The sequence below is a fragment of the Eucyclogobius newberryi genome, unplaced genomic scaffold (genome assembly GCF_026437365.1).
Source record: "Eucyclogobius newberryi isolate DKJ021-1_F unplaced genomic scaffold, fEucNew1.0.hap1 SCAF_13, whole genome shotgun sequence".
Lineage (NCBI taxonomy): Eukaryota > Metazoa > Chordata > Actinopteri > Gobiiformes > Gobiidae > Eucyclogobius > Eucyclogobius newberryi.
The window spans coordinates 28,612,837-28,639,405 of NW_027315757.1; the positions used below are offsets into that span (position 1 = coordinate 28,612,837).

Below are 26,569 nucleotides of genomic sequence, written 5' to 3' on the forward strand. Positions count from 1 at the left end.
AAACATGGACCGGCCTCCTGCTGGTGCCAGAGTCAGGACTAAACATGGACTGGCCTCCTACTGGTGCCAGAGTCAGGACTAAACATGGACCGGCCTCCTGCTGGTGCCAGAGTCAGGACTAAAATGAAATTTCCCCATGTGGGACAATAAAGGAATATCTTATCTTATCTTAAACATGGACCGGCCTCCTGCTGGTGCCAGAGTCAGGACTAAACATGGACCGGCCTCCTGCTGGTGCCAGAGTCAGGACTAAACATGGACCGGCCTCCTGCAGGTGCCAGAGTCAGGACTAAACATGGACCGGCCTCCTGCTGGTGCCAGAGTCAGGACTAAACATGGACCGGCCTCCTGCAGGTGCCAGAGTCAGGACTAAACATGGACCGGCCTCCTGCTGGTGCCAGAGTCAGGACTAAACATGGACCGGCCTCCTGCTGGTGCCAGAGTCAGGACTAAACATGGACCGGCCTCCTGCTGGTGCCAGAGTCAGGACTAAACATGGACCGGCCTCCTGCTGGTGCCAGAGTCAGGACTAAACATGGACCGGCCTCCTGCTGGTGCCAGAGTCAGGACTAAACATGGACCGGCCTCCTGCTGGTGCCAGAGTCAGGACTAAACATGGACCGGCCTCCTGCTGGTGCCAGAGTCAGGACTAAACATGGACCGGCCTCCTGCTGGTGCCAGAGTCAGGACTAAACATGGACCGGCCTCCTGCTGGTGCCAGAGTCAGGACTAAACATGGACCGGCCTCCTGCTGGTGCCAGAGTCAGGACTAAACATGGACCGGCCTCCTGCTGGTGCCAGAGTCAGGACTAAACATGGACCAGCCTCCTGCTTTTGCCAGAGTCAGGACTAAACATGGACCGGCCTCCTGCTGGTGCCAGAGTCAGGACTAAACATGGACCGGCCTCCTGCTGGTGCCAGAGTCAGGACTAAACATGGACCGGCCTCCTGCTGGTGCCCAGAGTCAGGACTAAACATTAAAATCACTTTGTGATTTAAATGCATTTTTTCCTGTTGTTTGAAGCACTTGCCTTGAATTGCCTTGTGTATGAAATGTGCTCTACAAATAAACTTGCCTTGCCGGTGATACAGTATAAAGGGAAGATTATTTGGTTATTTTATAATCATGATTATTCAGGTTACAATACAATCGTAATAACTAAAAAATATTAATCAGGACATTTTTAGAAGCAAAATTAAGTCATTTTACTTCATCTATCTATCCATCATCTGTAGTTCAGAAAAGTTGCATTAAAGTACTGTAATTTTTGGACTTTAAGCCGCTACTCTTTTCCCACTGTTTGAACCCTGCGGTCATTACAGCGGTGCGGTTGATTTTTAGATTTTTACTGACTAGCGGCCACCGGGGGGCACTCTAACAGGAAGTGCCAGCATTTGACTCACTGTAGAAGAAGACGTCAGTGGACAGTAGTCACTGTATTTTACGCTTCAAAACGCTGTGTATCAGACTCATATTCACTGAGAAATGAATCAAATGAGGAAGTGCATTTAGACACAGCTGAACACAGAGACACACGTGGAGCGTGGACATGCCATATACGGTCAGCAGTTTAGAACGTGCCACATTGAAATTAATTTCTTGTTTCTTTGTACATTTTGTTAGAGCGGCTTTTATTCAGGAGCACTGAATAATAAAGTACGGTAAACTGCTTTTTTATCTGGGCTGGCTGTTTTGTAACAAACTATATTTTTAAATTCAGAAAACATATAAAACATTTAATAACAACATTCAAGATAACAAGTTACTATTTCAAAAGAATAGCAACTTGTTAGGCAATGGCAATTTCCCAGTTTTAGGATTGTTTGGTCATGTTCTCAGTGAGTCGTCTTTAACTCATGCAGGTTTTTTCTCACAATAATCACAACAATAACATTTGATATTGTGACATCCCCAAAAATCAATGCTTTTTAAAACATATTTTGCCATTTTTAAGACGAGTTAAGAAAAGTAGTTGAGGTGTAATGTGAAAAGAAATTGTTTGTATTGATTACATTATATATTACAAACCTGTAATATACAAAAAAACATGAACATGACTGAATAAACCGATTCCCTGTAGTTTTTTGTATCCTGATAATAAGATACAGAACAGAAATGTCTCTTTAAACGTTATAGTAGAGGTTTAATCATCAGACAAACGTGAAATGTTTGTAAAAGTACAGAAATATTACTGAAACCTTATTTGAAAGTTTAGAACATACTTTTTCAGCTCTTTTTGTAGCATTTCTTTTACTAAAAACAACACACATTCCAATTCTGCATATCTTCAAAGCAACATTCACCATATTATTTCAATGTCTCTACACGGCCCAACCCTAAACGTACACAACATGTTCATTATGACATGACAAGTCTATAGGAAGGAGAGGACGACATTGTAGAGACATCCATCTAGCACGGGGACAAAAAGGAGGACTCGCACAAGATGATCGCGGGCCCTCCCTCCATCTCTTCACCCACGAAGCCATTGGGAAAACTGGATGTGATTTGTACGTGTGTTTTTGAAGAGGGGTGCTCATAAACAGCCATGAAAGGGGCCCCTCTATTCAGCGCCCCGGTTGAGATGCGCTTCACCGAGCCCGCCTTTTGTTTTACGCCGCTCACAAAACCTAGAGAGGGGCAGATTCTCCGGATGGGTGCAAGCTCAAATCATGCCATTAGATTGGTGCCCACTTCGGGAGAAAAGACCTTTAGTAGCGCTTGAAGTGATTTAAAAGATGCAGCGAGAGGAGGGCCGCCTGCAAATCCTGTTTGGACATAACAACGGGGAGGAGGAGAATGGCGAGGCAAAGTGCCAAGCTACTGATCATTCATAGATATAGTATGCAAAATCGCACCAGAATCCGTGAGAGTTGGTGAAATTTAAAACAAAAGGAGCAGAGCATTCTTTCGGTCACGTGACGAGGGTCAATGTGCTGCGGTGGTGTACCAGGTCAGGAAGTTCACCAAACTTCCCACGCTGCTTCGGACCATAAGCCCCCGTGGTTCAGGCCCGTAACAGGCTTCATTACTGCCTGGGGACTTGAGTTTCCACAAATGCCCACAAAGGGATGAGCCATGAAGGAAATATACACAGCTTGTTCATAGGTACGACAGGGCAGACACGGGTGAGGGTAAATACTGACTGTTAAGAAGCAGATGTTTCCATTTGGATGTAAAGGCGCCTGCCATGTCACCGTGATGCAACATGGCAGTGTAAAGGAGGGTCAATTACAAAGAATGGTGTCATAAACAATAATGAATATACACTGGATACATTTAAAATAACAAACCATATAAGACAATAATTTGATTTGATTTCTGCTGTGTGTTTACATGTCCAAGAGAAATTTGAACACCTGATGACAGTTATTTTGTGTGTTTTTTGGGATGGTAAAGTAAAAATAACTATTTCAAGCTTTAAAGTTTTCCTTATTAGTTTGTCCTTTTTTTTGCATACATATCCTTGTCAACATCAGCACAATGCATGATAAGGAAGAAATCAGATTACTCACATCATATGCAACATGGAATATGAAATATGACATTTCAAGAATCTAATAACTCTAAAAATCTGATAATGATCAAATACTTGGTGTGCATGTAAACAATACATTTAAAACTATGCAAAATGTGACAACTACAATAGAGTGAATCTATCATTTTTGAGGGTGTATAATCAATTGGTTCAAATAAATGAGATTTCAACCATGACCCAAATAATTGTGGTTATGATTTTTGGACCCCGGATGAAGTAAAAGACAATAGAAATAGTTGAGCAATGAATGAGTGAATAGTGCAATATGCAATAATGAAACAAAATGAGCAGGAGAGACTCATGGAAACACAATGACATGGACCAGACAAGAGTGAAGCATCTTGCCTAAGGACACATCAGCAGTATGAGCTGGTGAGACAGCTATTTAAACTACTAACCACAGTCTAACACACACGCTGTCGCCTCACTTTGTCTAATTTAAGATTAAAACAAGTCTACAAAGGCCAAATCAATCCTTAATCATATCTAAACAGTAAATTGTATGGTAATAAAGTAGAACATTGGTATGAGCACACTTACAGTAGTAATATTCTTCAGTGGTGGAATTAACAATGGTCAAAACTTTACTTTACTGTTCTTTACTTACGGTAAGTCATTTTTACAGTCTTATTCTTGGTACGTTCATGTGAAATCCTGCCCAAAGGTTTGAGTTAAAGTCCCTGCTATGAGCAAACAAAATAGACATATGCAATTATCTATAACTATTCAGAAATTGATTTGAATGTCTACTGTTGACCAAAGATTAGCACAATTCTTTACTAAAATCACATTCAACGCAGTTCTTCAAATCTGTAGGAGCTAGTTAAAGTGTCCATTTTAAGACACTTTTATTTAAGCAATTTTTTTTTTACAAGCTACTTACTTGAGTTTTTTTCTTGCATGTATCTGTACTTTATTTATAGCAACAATTGAGTACTTCTTCCACCTCTGCATTTATTTGTATTCTTAAAGGTGGTGTATATTATTGACAATTTGCCATTCGTGTCCCTGAAATGATAGTAAAACAGCAGTGACCCCTCTATAACATGCAAACAGGCCGTGACACTAGTTTAATGTGTATGTATGATTTATTTAATATGTATGGGAACATGACAGTGTCAACAAAAGCATGAAACAAACAAAGGTTCTCCTCCAAGAAGACAAAGGTTCTTCTCCAAGAAGACAAAGGTTCTCCTCCAAGAAGACAAAGGTTCTCCTCCAAGAAGACAAAGGTTCTCCTCCAAGAATGCCAAGTGCATTTCTAGACCACGACTACAGGCTCTTCTACCATTTTAATTATCTTGTATACTGTATCTTTATCAGTGGTTCACAAACTTTTCACACAAATAACAAAACAGTTGGCCCTCCAAGTACAACCAGATCTAAACGTTGGGTCTAAAACAGGACTGTTCTAGGTTCTGGTAGGTCTGACGGACTACATAATTGCTTTACTAGTTTTAAACCCAGTCAAAAAAAAAAAAAAAAAAAAAATACAAATATTTGAGCTGCAGAGGAATCCGTGTACCACCTTGAAGAAGCCCGTGTACCACAGTTTGAGAACCACTGCCATATATAACACACATTTCCATTTGCATGACTAAGTAGTTGCAAACATTCATCTATGACTTCCATTTTTACCTCATCACTGCAAATTGCATCATGAGAAAGAGCCACAGTGACGATATTTGACAGTTTTTGTTGGTGGTCCTAAGCCCAAATAAAAGGTCAGATCAGGTGATGTAACACATTTGTGCACAGGATTGAAAGGCATGAGGACAGAGGATAAATACTGTTGTAGTGAAATTAGCTGTGAGAATAAAACAACTGTGTCGAGACAAGGTGTGACTCAACAATCTGCGATGGCTCCAATCTGATGAGTTTCCCTCGCCTCACTCGCTGTCACCTTTAACTGCACATGACACAAGTCAAGCGTCCTAAATACCATCAGTTCTTATCAGTTTTTATTGGCAACACAGAGGGACATGTCAGATAAAGCCGTGGATTGCAGACTGCTCGGTGATGCCTCGGCGATGTAGACACTTCTCTGTTGCATGTACATTTTTTATATGATATACCAATAACCAAAAGGAAAAATAAAGCTAATCTATCATGAAAGTAAAACATAGCATCAGTCAAGAAGGTGGTCTAGATATCTTTTGCGTCTGGATGGGGATGTTGCAGAATAAATGTTGTTTTATATTTGTCAACATTATATGCTATTAATTGGATTTGAATCAAGATTGATACTGAATAAAGTGTCAATAATATGCTTTTTAATCGAAAGGTCCACGGCAAATACTCTGTCTGTAAAACTATGTGGTGTGAAGTGGAGATGAGACTTTGGAGGAAGAAATTTGAGTAAGCTTTTGTGTTACAGAGCAAGTACTATGTTCAGGAATTAATACAAAAGCCAGAAATAGTATTAAAAATAAGTGAATCAATGAGGGACAAAAAAACATCACCTCTCTCTCTTGGGTCTTAACCCAAATTCTATAACATTTTCTCTTTGCTCTGCTTTCCAAAAACTGGCATTAAACCACAAGAAATCCATGATGTCAAACGATTTTCTACAAAATGTGCAAAACATTTAGTATAACCGTATTACAATTATTATATGTTTTCCCATCAAATTCAGCGAGCAAACCCGCCCTTTTGCTCCACAGCTTGAGGTACAAGCGGATAACAGTGAGGATCCAGGGAGCATGATGTCAGGGGGCGTGGCTTTGTGCTTGCTCAGTGCGGGTGCTGTGGGCTTCTGCTGATAAGAATGAGGAATACAATTCGTGTTCCTCATGGTGCGGTGCAGCTAAAAAGACATGAGGGCGCACACGTTTGACGGGAATTAAAACACCCTTGTCTTAACCCGCTTTTTTTGTTTTTTTTTAACAATGCAGTGATTTACAGTTGTACATCCACATTCATTCACACGCGTTTATTGCATTCAGAATTATAGTTTTAGCATTTTCCATGGTCTGTTAAAAAAAAAAAAACAGAGGAGGATTGCATTAAATAAGAACTGATTGTGATATGCATTAGGGCTGTTAATTGATATTATATAAATACTTTTGCAATGTTTGAATTGTTTCAGTAATATTAACAACAAATATGTTGATCCAGAATGTATTCAAAAGGAAAACTTAACAGAAACAAAACCGAGACTAAATGAAGGCTAGTTTAGACTGAATAAAGGCAATTGCAATTGCAAATACATAAACTTTTCCTAAATTTCTGTGAGCTGAAGAACCTCAGTGTTATTCCAATATAGTCAATTTGTTGCAACATACTTTTTTGACACATTGTGCAACCTTTCTGTGCATAAATAACATTTTCCGGATTGATTACGGTAACTCTAGATCATAAATGAAATGGTCCGGTATGTAGCAACATGAATCTGACTGCTACAGAGTGACCTTCCCTACACAAGCCCTGCACAGCACACGCTCTGTCAAACCGGTTGGTGGCGAAATGTCTCCTCATTGTGATGCCTGTTGTCCCGGATACACCCAGGTGTTTCTCAGAAGCTGCAGTTAGAGACTTAAAGAAGCCACAGCGCTCGCTAATCCTCCGTCGTACCTCTACACTGCGCTGTCAGTAATCAGGAATGCACTGTCTAAACTAAGCTATTGTTCCTCTGCCAACTAAAACAACAAACATAAGCCCTGACAATGCCGGAGGACTTCTGCTGTCTCAAGGAACTGGTAAAGTAGTCGAGTCTTAAAGATACAATCTACACACACAAGCAGCTTTGATTTTTTTGTTCGTTTTCTTTAGATAGATTAATGCCTTCTTAATCATAAAGCCGGTGCATCATGGGAGTCGTACAGATGCATTCTTCATACAGTAGGACAAAGTCAGGCCAGCTGCCGCGAAACAGTTGGACGGCTTTGAACTTGGACAAAGCTACGAGACAGCAGGAAGTATCCCCCCTTTGAAGTCCTCCACCATTAGAATCCTATTTAAAACGCACAATTTAATAGTAAAAAATAATCTGAAGAAGAACGCACTTCAGCGCAGCGCCTGATCTCCCAGGACAAAAGGTGAAGAGCCAGAGTGATGGTGGCCCACTGGTTTGTCTGTCGTCAGGTAGTTTTATTGCTTTCATAATAATTGAGATCATTGCAGTTTCAACTTCTCTGTAAGTGGCTTTTAATAAAAAAAAGATCAAAGTACATGGCTAACTTTAGTGTCACAAAAGATAGAGCACAGAGAAAATGTTCAGTGAGAGAAAAGATTTACAGTTACATTTACTTTAGTCACTTCTAAACTTGTTTCTTCACAATAAAGTAATAATAGGCAAGATAGGGATGTCACAGTTTCAGATTGTTTTTATTATGATCATTTTATGAGAAGAAATGCAGAGAATGTATGATTATTCTTGATTATTGGTCCCTTGACCTTCACTTCACATTTCCAAAATGTGACCAGGATTAAAAATCTAATATTCTGATATGTAAAGTAAAGTTAAAAAGACATAAAAGTCAGATAAGAAGCACTTTACATTTTGGTTTCATTTTTCAGGGTATATATAGTATTGAAATAAATGATTTTAGCCTGAGAAGTTTATTCTTTTATAGTTTAATAATTATATTATGACTTGAATAATCACATATTGAAATCAAATCATCTTGAGATCTTTAATTCAATTTACTTCAATATGGCTCCTCTCATCACGATAAATAAGCGCATTATTGTATAATGTTCTGGATAAAGCACAATAAAAATCTAACTAACTCTCATGAATATAGTTAGTGCTGCTGCTAACTGAAATTACTAGTTAATTGTTAATTCATTCTTCCAACTACATTAAATATTCAACACCACGGGAGATGCAATTACCACGGATACTCCTGATAAGTCTAACACACATAGTATACTGCATTTGCTTTATACAGCACAGGTCTAGTATTTTGGTTAGTCATAGTAATTATATGCTACCTGTCTCCAAATGGGTACAATGCATAAAGACCTTGATCTGTCAGAACCACTACCATCCTAAACCAAACCACAGCATAATTCTGGATACAAACTTTGGTCCAACCTATGTTCAGGACAAACAAAGGCTTTTGTGTCTGCGCAGGAGTGTCTCTGTATTTACATGTTTCTGTGATAATAATGAATGAACGGCGCGGGACTGTAAAGAGCAAACAGATGCGATGGATGGTGGAATGCCCCTGTCTGAAAGAAACTTGTCTCCATGGTTTCATTATGTGGGACAGCTCAGCACCACCGCAGCCACTTACATTGCTCCAAGATGCAAAGCCAAAACAATAAGTGTTTTTATGAAAGAAACTATCTCTGCCTATTACGGTAAAGGGCATTGGGCTGCATGACAATGGGTTATAACAATATTTTCATTATAAATTGATGCAAGGAGTGGACGATATTGACAAAAAATAAATGTCTTTGAGTATCCAGATAATGATACGTTAGAGCAGGCATGTCCAAACTAGGGCCCGGGGGCCAAATGCGCCCCTCAGACCAATTTTTGTTGGCCCTCCAGCTTCCTGCTATGTTGGCCCAAACAACAAAAACTAGTACTTTTTACTGTGAAATTGGGAAAACTCAGGCATATTGATGTTCTACCAACCTAATATTAATATTCCAGGTCTAATTAAAGGTGTGGAGGCTCATTGCAATTACATCAAATGCAAAATTTCGAATGGTTCACTTTGTCATTCAACAAATTCGACATTGTCAATTGATTTGTGGCCCTCTGCCCCGTTTAAGTTTAAAATGCGGCCCTTGGTGAAAAAAGTTTGGACATCCCTGCGTTAGAGGATATTATATCAATCCAACAGAAATGTGTTAAAACATGTCTTTAAACATCTTCATTGAGGTTTAAGAATCAGACAAATGTGAAATGTCTCTAAAATGAATCACAAAAGTACAGATATATCAGCTTATATCAGCTCATTTCTCTTTTTCATTATATTTTTTGTAGCATTTTTTACTATAACGATATACTACATATTAAAATTGTGCATATCTTTAAAACATCATTATCTAATTTCAGTAATTAATGATCACCTCTACTTAACGCATTGCTTCATGTACAAGCAGGTGAAGTCATCCTGACCAATTAAATGTCATAAATTAATTTGTAATGTTCACCTTCAGTAGCACACTTAAAGCTGGGGAACCCGATTTCCAAGAAAGAATGTATTTAAAATTAAATCTATTGAAGTTCCTTTTTGGCACATTGTTAATATTCACACGGCTTTAGAAGAGCTTTTTTTAGGCGGTGAAGTGAAACTGGGGCTGACCGCAAAAGTGCAGTTAATCACGAAGCTGCTTTTGGATTTTTCTTCTGGGTTTAGGACAGAACAAATACTTTATGATTTTGTCACAGAATGCTACTTTTAGAGTAAAATCTTTTGGGGGGGGGACAAATTTGCTCATTTACAAGAATAAAGTCAAATATCCCAGATTTTAGAGATTGAAAAAGAGTCAAATCTAGTCACACTTGCGATGTGCGGCATGGAAATCCCAAAGATATTTCTCTAAAATTGTTTGTCCCTGAATGACACAGTTTTACCCAAAGAGAACGAAGAATATTCCAACACTCCAGGAACTGAACACACAACATCTTTGCCGAGAGGACACAATCCACCCGGCACGAACTCAACCCGGTAATAAAGAACACCACTTGACCCATTACCGGCCTTAATCTTGAACTTGACCCGTGTGTAACCTGCTCTGAGCTCCAGTGTTTCCAACCAGTCGTTAAATCTGCCTGAGGTTCACCCGACCCTGCTCTTGTATGACTCCTCGCTCCTTGGCAAGTGCTCACTCGCCCCGGTGAGTCTAATTGCTATCACCGTGTGGGATGGCAGTCTGATTTAAGGTATATTGTTGACTGTGCGCCGTCAGATTGTATTGTATGTGTGTGTGTGTTTGTGTGTCGTCAAGTCAAACTGTTGCCCCGGGCGCACTCACTCATGTCTTCACCCGATGAAGCCTATCATTAGCGCTGTCACGTAGCCACCTCCACAGTGAGCCTCGCAAGCCCCGACAGCCTCCGACACACACCTGGAGGCCGGGAGAGCCAGTTCCCATACACACCGACACACACAGACACACAAACACACACACACACACAGACACACACACACACACACACACCGACACACACAGACACACACAGACACACACAGACACACACCGACACACACACACACACACCGACACCCACAGACACCCACACACACACACACACACACACACACACCGACACACACAGACACACACAGACACACACAGACACACACAGACACACACCGACACCCACAGACACCCACACACACACACACACACACACACACACAGACACACACCGACACAGACACACACCGACACCCACAGACACCCACACACACACACACACACACACACACACCGACACACACAGACACACACAGACACACACAGACACACACAGACACCCACACACACACACACACACACACACACGCAGACACACACACACCGACACACACCGAAACCCACACACACACACACACACACACACGCAGACACACACACACACACACACAAAAAGCACATCGACCATTTCATTTACCCCTCAGCTTCCACTCCCATTTTGCAGTTGGATATTTCACACTCGCCAAAGTCCCAGAATTATTATTTTTCCCTCGTTATAAGATAAGTTAAGATAATCCTTTATTGTCCACACATGGGGAAATTTCATTGTTGCAACCCAGGTAGATACAGATGAAAAGAACAGATAACTTATGGGAAGTTTAAAAAACACTCTCAATAGAAGAACTCTTATAAACAAAATCTCTTATAAACAAAAACTCCTATAGACAAAACCTCCCATTTCATCATTGCAATCATCCAATGAGAGTAAAGACGTACATAATATGGAATTGGCACAGTGACTTCCAGGCTGCTCCTGACACAAAATGCATCTATTTTGTTAGAGAACATACCCTGAGTAAGGAAGGAAGGAAGCGAGAAAAAGCATTGATATCACTGAACCCAACAAGTAAAGCAGGTAGACGGATTAAACTCATTGTTAGACTACCAAGCAAGAACATGCATTAAAATGTTACAGGCAAATTCTCATCAGTCAAAGCCACTGAACTATTTTATTGTCAGTGTGAATGTTGTATGTGCGTCTCCTTTGTCTTTGTTTGTTGGATGCCTAAAGTGCCACGCATTCATAGCCTGATGTCGATGCAGACGCCAAGTAGAACAGCTACTGCCATGTCAGTAGCTAATGGAGATCTAAATAAAAACAAACAAACAAACAAACAAACAAACAAGCCACACTGAACAAGTTTTCAGACTTCTCAGCTTGGAAGCTACTAGAATGGTCGTCTGAAGGGTAAAGTAGAAGACAACAGACAACAAAAAAGCAAGGCACACCATCTGTTTTCGAAAAGTCACAAAGACATTTATTCCATTGTGACTGTTAAACATTAAAACGTACGCATCAACGCCAACATAGCCTTTCTCAGGGCATAAACCAAGGGAAAAAGAGTGCACAGAATAAATAAGGAGGAATCTACGTCATCATTTTAAACATGCATCACCGTACTATTACAATATATACACATCCACAATCCAATTACCAGAAGTATGGGCAGTAAATGTACAGATAAACTATTCTATTTGAATATTATTAGTACTTTATCTTGTGTTCAGGCTTTGTTTGACTGTGCTTCCAGGGCCCCGCTGCTCACCTGATAAGACTCGACCTTTTTCACCCGCAGTCACTTTGACAAATTAGTCCCGAATAAATATGGAGAAGTTCTGAGCCTGCCGGTTTAAGTCTGTTCTGTTCAAACACACACATAAATCCACTTAATCCAAAGAACAAAAAGCACTACTCCGGAACATGCAGTCCTTGAAGATATATCTGTCTTTGTCCATTTCTGTTCTCTCATGAAACTTATCACAGCACTAAAGGTGTGCTATTTGGACAGGGTTTTCCAAGAAGCACAATGATTTCAAATGCATGCAAATAAAGAGGAAAATATTTGACTAGTTCCTGGCATTGTAGATTAACAATCTAGGTCAATCCGGAGAAAAATCCAGAATTATAAGTCATATTATGTAGTGTTTCCAGGCTTAATAGCTGCCAGTTTTGTGCTCTCCAAAGATTGTACAGTGAGTTTGTCTGTATTGGTCTGCACTGTTCAGATTGTGCCCTGCCTAATGCCCATAGTAGCTGAGTAACCCACAACCGAATACTTCTTTTGTACTATGGACTAGGTGTGGGTGAATTGTGATAATGATTATATTTTTACAACCTTAGTCTTGGTTGAGGTTCGAGTTCAGATGGGAAAGTGTCAAGTGCAGAAATACTACACCATTTTTGAAAGATGACGCTGGAAGTTTCTTGTGTTATTTTTATAAAACCTTTTTGATTGTCTTTCAATATAGAAAATATACTCAAAATCTTAAAACCACTATGTGTATCCTTGTACACAATATACGGTCTAACCCAGCACCAGAGTCGTAGGTTATGACAAAAAACCTCCTTTACTAAATATAGACAATTTCTTCAGGTGAAATGAGCTCAGCTCTGGGCAGCATCAGCTCAGCCCGACTCCCTCAGCTCCAGCACCGTCTACTGCTTCATTTACATGAAACAATACACAGATTCACGGATCACTCTAGAACAAACACACGCGCACCTTCCACGCCAAACTCTTCTTAGTCATCTCCACACGAGTTACTTCAGAGCAGTTTGTTTGTAAGCAGGAGGAAGGAACATGTCATCCTCTGGCCATGATGTTCTAGAGGCATAAACCGAGTACAATGCTTCACTGTTCACTATCAACTAAGCAAAGATTTCAATTGCATTCTGTTTGTTTGGTAGCATAAGATGCTAAACACTAAACATACCTAAGTATTCTGCTAGTATTCTGATGTCATATACTGGTAGTGATGTTTACCATCAGTGACCAGCAGTTGTCCAAGACTGATACTGTTTAATGTTGTGTTGTGGCTAATGCATCTAAATGGCTGTTTAATAGCAGACTTTTCCAATAACATTCGATTTTAACCCAGAAATGCACAATGGCAGAGTGATTAAACTAAAAAGTGTCTCCATATTTACTTTGGTAACAGTGACATTCTTCCAAATGTCTAGGATATATAAAGATGCACAACATTATTCATCTCTAAGGCCCATAGTTACTCCACACTTCACATTCAGGCCAATTCAGGCCATTCAAGTAAACGTATAGATATTATGTCATATGATTTCCTCCCTGCTTTTACGTATTGAACATTATTCTATTTGAAGGATAAGATGGTTTGCAGAGGAGGCGCACATAAGCTAGACCTGTAGAAAGTCTTCCAGCATTTTTAAACACAGCTTATGGTTTGGAAAGATAATTAGGGTTAGGGGATTCGTTCTGTCAGTGTGAATCCTCACAACACGTTCTTATGTATACAGGTGGCTCAGGCATGATCAAACAAAGCTCACACAGGTAGAGAATGCCATAGTCGTACCCACCACCACTTTCCCAAAATGCTTTTCTCCAATGGGGTGCAGTCTCGCAGTATGCTGACTGTCAGAATGAAAGAGGCCTTGTCTAAGAACCTAATCCTTGGGCGATTAGTCAACACGTCTCGATTAAAAGACGCCGATGCTGTCACGCCCCCAAAACTCCCTCTTTACTCTCTATGAGAAGAAGTGTCAGCCTGCAGGTGTCCAGTATGTGTCACTAGAGAAGAATGAATGGGAACAACAGCGTTATTTGACATTACCTTAAGGCAAAAAGTCACACATTGTATTACAACATGAACAAAAATGCAAAGGAATTAAAGGGGCTACATCCTGTTTGGTCCGTCTCTCTTTCACAAAACACACACCTCTCACTGAGCAGCCAACATGTTGTTCTCCATGAATCTCCTTTAGGTCCATACACGTTTTATTGCATCAGCGCTCAAATTGCCTGCACTGCGTTTGACAGCAGGTGATTTTAGCTTTATATAAACAACTTAACCTTTAAGTCAACTACGCTTTTGAGGTATTTTTGAGATTGAAACTGTCATGCTACGGCATCCACAGAGATTTTTAAAAACCCAAATAGTTCAAAATATACAATTTCAAACTACTACAAAGCAATAGCTCCATCACTGCCTGTCTCCAGACTAAAATACATTGTTTCAGGCTAATACTGTACCTAAACTTTGCAAAATGTTGACCAAATTCCAACCATTACTTGAGAGGTATTACAATCGACAAAACTTCTGCAACCCCAAAGAAATTAGGGGTTGGACCAGAAGTGAGACATTTTTCTGCAAATTAGGCCATAGTCTGTGCATATTTTCTGTAAACAATTGTTTTGATGTGGGAGGATTGAGCGCATAGACCTATATTCCTCATAATCTGCCTTTCGTTCCATCAAAGTAGTCTCACCTCATCTCAGGGATATACTCCTGCCAGAACATGTCAGTGCTAACTTTAACACCACCATACACAAACAGTCCTTACATTCCACTTTTATTCTGCCTTTGGCTTTGTTCAAAAATGTTCCAACGTGCATTCACTGTGTGAGAGAAATTTGGAAAACTTTGAAAACTACCACAAAAATGTATGTCCTAAATGTACTTCAATGTCAAGGCAAATCCAAACTAATTTTTCACTAATCTGCTCCTAGTTAACCTATGGCAGCTTGAGTACCAGGAAATGAACTTTGACCCAAAGCGACTGGCTACTGTACTTCCCCCAATCACATCAATCGTCCGACGGACTTTGAAAGCAAGCTCGGACGGGGGGGGGGGGGGGGGGGGGGGGGCGTGTCCGTGGAGACCGGATAGGATGAGGAATCACTTTTTCAGTTTTCCCCATAGACGAACAAAAACTGAGGATTCAAGTAACAATGGCGGCAGGGAAGGACTGGATGTTTCCGGCGATCAAATGTTGTTAAAAAAGACTTTAGCAATGGCCTAAGGAGCCAGGCCGGCAGCGCGCCATGGTCCACAGGGCAAAAACACACATGGTTTGAGTTTGGGACCATGTTCGACCAGGATGGAGGGAGAGGTGGACTGGTGGTAGCAGGAACACTCCAATTCTCACTTCCTGCTTCTGCTGGAAACTCAATCCTGGTGCCCACAGCCGCCATCAACACTCAAAGCGACATTTGGCAGCAGAAGGGAAAGGCGTGTCCGAGACTATGGCACCACATCACACTGCACGGGCCTGTCAGCAGCACCCAGAAAAAAGGCCCTGAAATGTGCTGAATGGACAGAGCAAATGCTATTGTTGATAAAGGAGCTAATTGCTATGACTCAGTTCAGCAGTAATATGAGGAATGCTCTTTACCATCGGCAGGTATAAGCAGTACTTTTAGGAAGTTTAAGCTGCGCTACAGTATTTGTTTATGCAGCATCAGCCGTCCTGAAGCCATTTTGGGTTCAAGGTGATTTACTTTACAGGGCGTCCTGGACATTTGTCACCCAGTAAACGCAGCCTGCGGTGGGACTTACTGAAATCTGAACTTCAATTCAGATTTACTACAGTTAAGGAATAGTAACGAGAAGGACTGAAATACATGTATGCATTGAGTATGTTTTGAAGTTTACAGTTGGATATTGCCGTGGTATACTGGTACAATCCCCATAGTACCAGTATACCATTCATACCACCCATGTTGTCATAAAAAAATAGTTAAAATTTTTTTTAAATGAAATTGCTTCGGTGAAATTGCATTCACCGGAACAGGAAGTGAAAGTTTCTACAACAAGTCGTTTTAATTTAGATCAATATTGTGGTGTAAAATGAAAAAAAAAAAGTGAACTAATGATCAGGGAACCATCACAATATAATGACATGTATTCCTGATAATTGACACATAACAAAACAAAGTGAAATCCTAATACATTACTATAGTATGTGACCATCTTTATGCATTCAACATTATTATGAAATAAAGCACTATACATTTAGGTGTACTTTTTGAAACGCAATTACTTAACGATGCTTCAAAAATAGTCACAATTAATCATTTTTAGTCCTTCGTAATTACATTGTCACCTGAATAATCATGATTATCAATTAACCAAATAATCTTGACATCCCAACGATCTCTGTCTGTGATGGTTTATTACGAAATACCGGAGAAAAGCATAAAACGTTGTCGGTAAGTAATAAGATGCAGTGGTAGCAAACATTGACTCAGTGCAATAATGTGTGGACTGGAGCAGTAAATTAATTAAGCAGGCATGTCATTGGAGAGCTAAAATGCAGACACGCCGGTTTATGACTTGATCGTTGAGTACCAGCCCATGTCGAGCCTTGTATATATGACTTCAGCAGAACACGCACACAAATGAATCCACAGTACATGGCGAGTACACGAGGCGAAGGCGTAATTATAGGCTTCTTGCGCAGGCATCTTAATTACCTTTACTAACTGAGAGCCAAACTCAATGTCAATCAAAGCAGAAGACGAGAACTCCGGCTGACCTCGCCATCTCACGTTGACAGCGGAAGATGACTCACCTCAGAAGCCACAGGTTACGCTTGGTCAAGTAAACAGTGTGCTAATAAAACCAGTCACAACGGCTGAGGAGCGCGCGGTGACCAACGAGCAATGTTTTTGGTTACATTCCTTTAGTTGGTTATGCACGGGGAGGAGTGACAATATGATGCTTCGGTTTAACTTGTTTGGGTCATTCAACGCTTGCCTCAACTATAGGGTTACTGCAATACTTCCAATTCAAACTTGATATACAAAGTAAAAAGCACAAATATTGTATTAGTTTCTTTAATTTACTATGATTGACAGGTCCTGCTCAAATGTAGATATTACTGTTTGTACAGAGTAGTGTCTTGGTATTTTCGGCAACACTAGCCAACATATAATCCCATGTTAATAGTTGCATGAGTGGCAACAAATACAAACATGAGAAAATACTGATGAGTAATTAATCATACAAACTACTCCATTATGTATCCAAAGTAAATACCAACCAGAGGAGAAGTTTCTGGTGTTTAGAAAAAGACTCCTGACAAAAGTGTGACACAATGTATGTCTTCTTAGATTTGATTACAATTCATATTGCCTTTAATAAGTAACTAAAGCTGCTGCTGCTGCTCCTTCTTCTGAGGATAACATGTCCTTGTGATTGGTTGAATCCTCCTGTCACTCACTCACTCACTATTTGAGCCAAGAGCTACATGAAAGGGGCTGTACTTGATTGTTTTCATGTCATTAAGTAAAATCTATTTTGCCTAGGAACAGATATATGTAAAAGTATCTATTTGGGTGAAAAGGAGCCCAATGATTCAGAGAAATACGCGTGGAGGCTGCAAAGAGTTTAAAATGGAACATATTTTTGTTTTGCACATTTAAATCATATACATCGCCTGTAAACAGAGACACACGATGTGACAATCAACAACATTGCAACTTGTCACAGGATTGAGATCACAATTATATTTTTTTCTGTATATTGCCATTTTCTAACTGCTTGTACTATTAATAATACAGCACCACTATCACCTACACTTTATGTAAAAGAGCTACACATTTTTGTTGAAAGCAAAAAGAAAATGCAATGATTCAATTAACATTAGTCATGTTTACATTTGGCCTCTTTGCCCATCTCAAGATCAAATCACATCCAACTAACACACTTGTGCATAATATTCTCTCCCTGTGTTTCAGAACAAGACGGAGCATGCTCAGTGTAAAGCTCTTGGGGCCTGAGAGGGATTGTGAGATTAAATGTATTTTAAATTCCTTCACTTTAATGTGGCAATTACCTGGTCCTCCTGTGCGCCTCACCTCGTGTGCACGTCTCTGTAGCAGCACAGCACTCAGCCTGGCTATTTTGTACATAACTGCATTTGATTTCCTGGGCCTAGAAAACAGCAGAAAAACATATGAGAAAGTGCTTCCATTTTCATTTGACATTTTAGATAGTTGTGTGTAGAAATGTGTGTCTCGATTCCTCAGGTTTCACTGCAGATGATGAAGTATAGATATAGTTACGATATTGCAACTCAATGCATTGGGGAAAAGCAGTTATTTGTAACACCATAAGCCTGGCTGTTAGTGGTTAATCCCAACCCAAAGTTGCATGTTGTTGCGTGTGCTAAATTCCTTTCTCTTTTTCCCCCCAATGAAAGGCCAAGTCTGTAATGGGGAATATAAAAGGTAATTTATCTTTTTAATAATTGTTTTGAGCAACCTTTTCACTGCCAGCATTGATTCCATTTCACTCTTTTGGCCATAGTTCGCTGACTAGTCACAACTTCTTTTCAGAAAGCTGAATTCATTGAAAAAGAAGCTGACACTTGGATTGACCAGTCTATAGAGGGACTGAAGTACAGATAAGTGGAGCGGCTGAACAGTTGGACAAAAAGAGGAAGTAGACAGTCAGCGGGGGGTACAGAGACACAAAAAGCAACAGACTCAGTGGTATAACACATCTTCAGAAGTATGAAAAGAAAGACTTTGTCGCTTATCCAAGAAAAATGTGCTCTATCAGGCAGTTCACCCTGAGGAGGATGAGAATGAGGTTTCCTGTTGTGAGGATGGAATATAGAGAGCACCCCTTTAAAACTGTAACCACACATTTACAAAGCGAATTGAGGAAAGTGAAGGCAACATGAACTAAAATAGAATGTGCATTGTTTAGAGAAGACCTGATTCAGAGCATGTGCCCAGACCAGTTTGTATTCAATGACAGTATGGCGCTGGTAAAGAAATATAATCCTCAAATTACAGGTTGTTCCTGTGTCATGCGTAACCCCCAGTTCACACCAAAGAAGCAGCAGTGCACAATGTACACATGCAGTACACGCACGTCCAACCGTATACATGTGCACTACGCTTAGCTTAAAGGTTTGAAGTCTAATTTTTCAGCATCAGAGGTAAACTATGTACCTCACATGCAGGACCTAAGCGATTAACTAACGATGGATGAACTAAGAAAAGATTATTGACCAAGAGGAGAAATATATATGTCAAAAATCATTTTCAAAAGGACAATTTAAAAAAGAAGATGGTGTGCTTTGCTGGTCGGGCTGTGGTTGTTGCCGCCACAGCGTTGTTCAGCCTTACGCTCTCCAAATCTGAACAAAAATTGGATGGAGAAGGGATGGCGTGCAATAGCTGAAACAATAGCCAACGATAAGTAGCCTAATTAATGAAAGCACATCTTGTTATTGCTATATAAAATATTGTCCCTCTTGTCAAATTTTGAATAGTTTTAAAACCTAATTCATCCAAACAACATGCAATATAAAACGCTTTTCTTTTTTCCAAGAACATAAAAATAATGAGATAAATTGAAGATTTAATAGACCATGTGCTTAGTAAATATGTGTTACAATGCAAAATATGTTTTGGCAAAAGACACTGCACTCTGAATAAAGACAAATCACCCGTCTGGGCGCCGCCGTACGCCACGTAATCCTTCTTCCGGTTGTATTAGTTAACATAGAGCTGCCGACCTCAAGAGAAAATGAGTTCTACACAGACTAAGGGAAGTTTTAGGGAATCAGTGGATTGTTGACTTGTTGGTCACATGAACATTGGACATTTTACACAAATCAATCTACTTTACAGCAGGTTTTTTCCCCATATTCTCCATTTAAACCACCGGAGTTCCCGCTGGACCGGACGTGCCATTACAACGAAAGTGGCAATACATGGGAAAAGAGGGGAAAGTGGGCGGGGCAGAATAAGGTGAATATATTACACTTTTAGCCTTGAATTTAAAAAAACATTCCATGACTCATACTATACACAATATTTAACCTTTTCCTTTGTTACTTTACACTGTTGCCCAGGGCACTCTTGTACCCTAAATCTTTTATCCTCAAATGGCATAATGTTCTAATCTGCTCTTTCCAGTTTGTTGAGTTGCCAGTAGGTTTCTCTGCACCAACAAACTGACTTGTAAAATATCCTCTGTGCGATCTCCAAAGCTAAAGTTGTACTAGTGGGGCTGATAATAGTCATACAACTTACGACGTGCCATGGTGCCAGCTTTGCCTTTGACGTACATGGAGTTCAGGTATCAAGCCAGCACAGGCCTTTATAATTGTGCTAGATTTATAGGTGTGGTGCCCTGTGCTCAGGATCTTATTGCAGATTTTATAGTGATACCCTGTAAAAAGCAATGTACTACAAGAAAGTAAACTTGGCATGGGTGTTCTGCTACCTTCCATTCTTGCATATACGATTTCACATTTGCCTGGTGCACGCACTGGCGGACAAAGATTTTCTTTTCCGTTTCTTATCTTGTATAGGGCAAACAAAGGTTCTATTAACCGACTTGCCTTCTTACAGTGTTTAATTAGGCTAAAACCGGGAGATAGACAGGGGAATTCCAGACTGGCATTACAAGAGCTGTGGGGCAGAAAGGGTTTGGGGCAAAGCAAGAGAAGAAATGAAAAGAAAGGAAGTGAAAGTTCAGGAGTTTCTTTTTGGATAGATGTGCACAAGAATTTGTACAGAGTGTAATATTAGAATCTGTGTTTAGGGATGTGTCCAATGGGGCCTCAGAATACATTTCACTTTGCAAGCTCATCATTTCTGCAGTTAACATTGAGGTAACCTGAGCTCATCCCATATTGTACTTTTTATTTACTACAAGAACCAATGATAGTGTCTGCCCTGTGCAGTGGTAGTAAACTGCAGTAAACTGTGGTTTAATGAACTAGAAGAGGAACACACACATTTGCTGAGCAGATGTCCTGATACTGCAAATCTGTCATATTCAAAGAAGAGCCGAAGAACATAAATCCACGCTTCATAAAACAATGTATAAACTCTGACATACTTTTGTTATCTAATATCAAGAGCTGTTTATACTACAACGGCAGAATGTCCCATCATAATGGGAATTCTTGGCTTTGGGCCAGAATGATCAGCAGCGGACCACCCATGTGTCTGCATATAAAACCTGCCGCTCTGCTGTCCAATCACTTTTCATACGGGTTCTTTAATGGGACAGCGTGAAAAGAGCAGAGGCAAAGGCCCAGGTCGTTTTACGGTTCTGTTTGAATAAGTCAAACAAACAGCCGGAGACGAGATGTAGCAGGGAGCGGGAGATACGACTCAAGGTAATAAGTGTTCATTAGTTTTAACAGGCTGACTCCGGCTCAGAGTTCAATGTGGACCAAAGGAGAACACTCGGCACTAGGTAAATAAACAGGAGATCCAGCCACTGTCTGTCTGCCATTTAGCCATTTAGCACAGCTATGGGGGCAGCACATGAGACCCCCGGCCCCTTTGTGCCCGCCCAAGCCTTAAGAGGAGGGCATCACACAGGGCATCTGACTTAAAACCCATGTCGGATTATCTAAATGTAAATAATTGAATGATCCCAGGAAAAAGAAGCCCAAATAAGAAGCTGATTTTGAATTCGAAACTATACACTTGTAGATACTGAGTATACAATTTATACATGGGTCACTGGATGTTTTAAAGTTCCACTAGTGTTTAATGACACATCTTGAATCCACCTGAGCCCATGCAGAAACGTCCAGATGCCCTCCCCCCTCTTGAAGCCCTAAACATAAACATGGTTAGGCTCTGTGGAGCACAGGGAGCCCCCGGTTTATTTATGGACATGTCTGTGTCTGGGACACAATTATAAAAAGACAGATAGAGGAGAAGAAAGACAAAGGAAAAAGGCAGGCAAGTGGAACAGCTCTGTCTAAAGTGCCCACTGTGACCAAACTGTGATGTGGCCCACCTAAGGAGGAGCACACATGTAATACTGAGGCCACAATGTGCCTGTGCTCACTTCAATCAGCTCCATCATATTCCAACAATGTGGAATAGTATCATCACACTGATAATATATGGTGATATTATTACTTTTTGTCATTGTTTTATGAACCAAATTATGATGGCTAAGTGCATTAAATGTGGCTGCTCGCTATGGATCTATTATCTATTTGAATCAATATTCTGTCAAAATGTAGGTAAGATTGTCTTCCAACAGATACTGCATATCCAAGAAGCAAATGTAATGAATAACTGAAGGTAATGAGTTTGTATTTGGCAAGTATTTACAATGCAGCAAATTGTGCACATAAACACTTATATTTAATGTATGATTTTCAAAACAGACGGTTTCTTTGAGGAAATGATTCAATTCCCGATGACATCAACTCGCCCATGCAGACACAGGTAGGGTTGGCTTTAAGGCGGGAAATGTCGAGCGGTTGTGCGAGGTGGGGGAATTTCAAGAATTTTCCCAAGCACTTAACAGTAAAACCCAGCCCTTTTCATCTGCTCTATCTACTATAACTATATCAGCTCCATACAGCTTTTCACAATGGTCCTTTACAGCTTTATGGCTCCAGAATCCAGACATCGTAAGGTGTCTTTATGACTTTATGGCTGGGACAAATGTCATAGCGTTACAGTAAAGCGCGGGGAAAAGCAGGACCAGACAACGGACTTGTTAAGTTTCTTTCATAATCACTACGAGACCTTGACACAGACCTGAGCGTCGATGAGAGGGCACACGATGAGTCAGCGGCACAGTTTGTACACGCTTAGAAAGGGGATTTGTAGATTTGTACTATGGCATGATTATGAAAATGTTAATAAAGTACGCTTACAACTGACTTAACAGATCTTATTAGCAACGATCCAGGTATGTCTTTGTTGAGCTGACGATGAATGAATGTCAATAGCATCACATTGGAAAGAATGACTAGTCCTGCAGCTAAAGGTGGGCAATAAATCGAAATTTAGATAAAATCATGAGTGTTGTGCACATTTTTAAATTGAGTATATCATTTATGGTCAAATATACTTCAAAAAAAGCTCATTATAAATTAAAAATATAAAGTTATGTTAAAAAAAGGTATGATGTGATGTTTCTACTCTTTTGTGAACATAATATTGTCCAACTATCGTTATTGGATGATAATTTATTTTCTTTTTTGGTCAATATCGCACCCCAGCTGTCATATGGGAAAAAGAAATGAGAAGAAATGACTCCAATAACTGCAAAATCCTGCATGAGGCCCTTACAAAAGAGCAGCCTTTATAAAAACACATAAACAACCAGCCTGTCTTATCGTAGTCACTGTATTAGAGTTTGCATCTTCATCATCTCACGGCGAAGAGTGTTTTTTCCGTTGCATAAGGCAGTAAAAGTGAGCGATTAGCAGTGGCCTGACACAGCATGTGCGCACTACCACTCTCCTCACACACATAAACATTACACAATCACACCCGCTCCAGATAATTAATACCACGCTGCTGCTTAATGCCTGTTTATTCCTGCTCTTTCCATTGAACGCTGGGCCTCGAGAGATGGCGATAGCAAAGGGTTAGATGAGAATTAGAGTAACGGAGCAACTGGCAAATGTTTTCCCCCTGAGGTGTCCCATGCAGCAACAAATCAGGGCAGATTTTTAGGTTTTTTTTTTATCATTGTTTATCGAAAAGGTAGATTAGCCCCTGGTACAGTAACGGCGGCTTTAAAGAATTACAGAAACAAACTGCAACAAATAATAAATGCAATGTTATTATCAGTGTTGGTAAGTAACAAATATGTGCGAAAAATATGTATTCAGATACTCAGTAATGTGGAGTAAGAGCACAGTTACTCATTTATTTGGTGGGATTCAAAATATAGTTGACTTTTCTTAAATCAAAGGAACACATTGGAGTACTCGATCATGACATTTAAGCTTCAAACTAACTTTTATTAGTGGTGCGTATGAGTTTTCCCCCTCTCAAATAATGAATGAATACAACAAAGATTGAAAGCCAATGTTGCTTTAAAATAATCAATGTGAAAGTACTTTTAATATTCCGAATGCTGTACAGTGATTGGACCGTACTATTGTTCTATTCTGTATTCTGTACCTTAATACATGTTCAAAGTATTCTTCCCTGCGCTGATTATTACACATCAGAAAGTTCAATGTGGATAATTATTTGTGTGTTATACAAAGTGCTGCGCAAAGTATTGTAATCTAATCACAATTTGAATAGACTTCCCTCTGCAAACGACAAAATATCCTGTATTTCTACACACTACATATTCTGAAATGTATTTGTTAATCATATTTACTTCAGTATTCTCTCAAAGATTAACATTTTTTCCTTTGCAATCAACAAAATATCCTGTCTTATTCTGCATAAAAATGGCTGACCCTTCAGTTTAGATCTTTACAAACATAAATGTGATTGTTTTATAAGTTTGTCAGTTCATTGGCCTATTACAGTCTTTTTCTCAACTCTCCTGGACGTTTAAAATGCAACTTTGAACCGAAAGAATCCTATAATTATAACCTTAATCGCAAATGAAATCACAAATACTGCATCATCTAACTTTCATTGTGCGTGACAACAGCTAAATCACAATCCAAACTGTGATATTACCGGGCCATAAACACATAAGAGATATTAAACGTGTCATGAAAGGACTTAGAACTTGTTTCGAGCGCGCTAATGTAACTGCATTTATACAACCTGCATCTTCCTTGTCAGTGTTCGATGTAAACAGACTTTGCAGCGCATCACACTGCTTCAAATCTGCTAAAAACGAGAAGGTGGTTTACACCTCGGAGCGGGGAAACAGATGTGCGCGGGTCTTGGCGGGCCGCGCAGTCTTTGTAAACCAATAGGAAAAACACATAAACAGATAGATAACCTCTACCTTCTACACTTCAACAAAAACACACGCGTTAGCCAAAGTGATGTACCTTTCTCACGTTTTTTTCCCCTGTCGATATAGTGTTCAACTGGCGGCGTGCTTCTTCCACATTCGGCTGTCTGGGTCCAGCTGGTGAGCCCGACACACGTGCAGCCCATTAGACCACTGCTGATTGAGAGCGGTGGCTCGGATTGTGTGTGTGTGTGTGTGTGTGTGTGTGTGTGTGTGAGGGGGGGGAACGGGCGCGGGGGCAAGGCAAAGTGATTCGTTTTCATTGAGCAAGGGTTTCCTGTGCCTTTTTTTAATTGGGGCATTGCCAATGTTGCCCGTAAAGACTGGGTGTTGGGTTGCAGTCTCCCCACTTTAGGAGTAAAATGTAGGGAATAGTGGAAGGTGGGGAGTGTTACGGCGTGTTAGGCCTGTAAAAGAGATGCTGCGACTAACTATGGATCATTAACATTGGCCGCGGGGTGCAAAAGTGTGCAAGAAAAACATGTGGTAGAATGCGGTGCACGAAGTATAGGCCTTTACCTATAAAACCATATTTCTGTCAAACCGAACTAGTCTCTTACATTAAGTTTAAAATAAGGCTTCTAAAACAGGCAGCTCGTGCTACTTAAAGCCTGACGTACAGTGTGGGTCTGATGCACTAAAGAGGCAAATACATGAGTAAATTAGTCAACTGTTATTGTTCTTGTTAAAGAGATTGTGAAAGATATTGCTGTCATCATTGTAAGACTTTAGAAATAGTAAATAGCGGCTGAACTGGTAATACAAGAATCTCATGTACGGTAATCAGATCATGTTTAAAACCATAAAAACACCAGATTGTTTTATGTTTTCAGAGGACTTTCTATAAGATAATGAACTGCAGCCTTTGAGGTTTGATGTGACAGTTCAAATTGTGACATACATTTCAAACAGGCCTGTCACCATGGCAAATTTTGACGTGTGATATTATATTATTACAGAAAATATCACAAAAAACTATCAATAATATAGCAACCAAATGAATGATACTGATTAAAACACAAGCTTTAATAAATAAAGAGCAGAAAGAAACGTTTAAGTCATTAGTTAGTATCACTTGAGTCGTTTGTATTCATTATTCAAACCTCTACCGCTATTTTAATATATTTACAAGAAATTACAAATGTTTCCTGTTGTGAAAGGCTTCAATTCAACAGAAAGAATTAGTACAAAGTCTATGTATCCCTACTTAAAGGTGCCCTATGTAACTTTGCCTCTGCTTCTCTCAAAGGACATGCTAGCCTGCAATGCTCCACAGAATGGCATGAAACAAATCTGTCACCATGACTTACAGGTCAGATCTGTGGAGGGTCCACTCACAGTCAGAATGCATGTTTTTCAACACCTGTAAATGCAAGATAGACGTTTGA

The 26,569-nt window shown here is 40.0% G+C and overlaps 1 long non-coding RNA gene across 2 annotated transcripts in view; it reads right to left on the bottom strand.

Moving 5' to 3' along the window:
• LOC140358457 (uncharacterized) overlaps positions 1-26,569 on the bottom strand; it is a 66,313-nt gene that overhangs the window by 29,978 nt on the left and 9,766 nt on the right. For both annotated transcript variants that reach the window (XR_011926711.1, XR_011926710.1), the window contains exon 2: positions 18,292-18,389. This is a non-coding gene — a long non-coding RNA (uncharacterized lncRNA). The remainder of the gene's footprint in view (positions 1-18,291; positions 18,390-26,569) is intronic.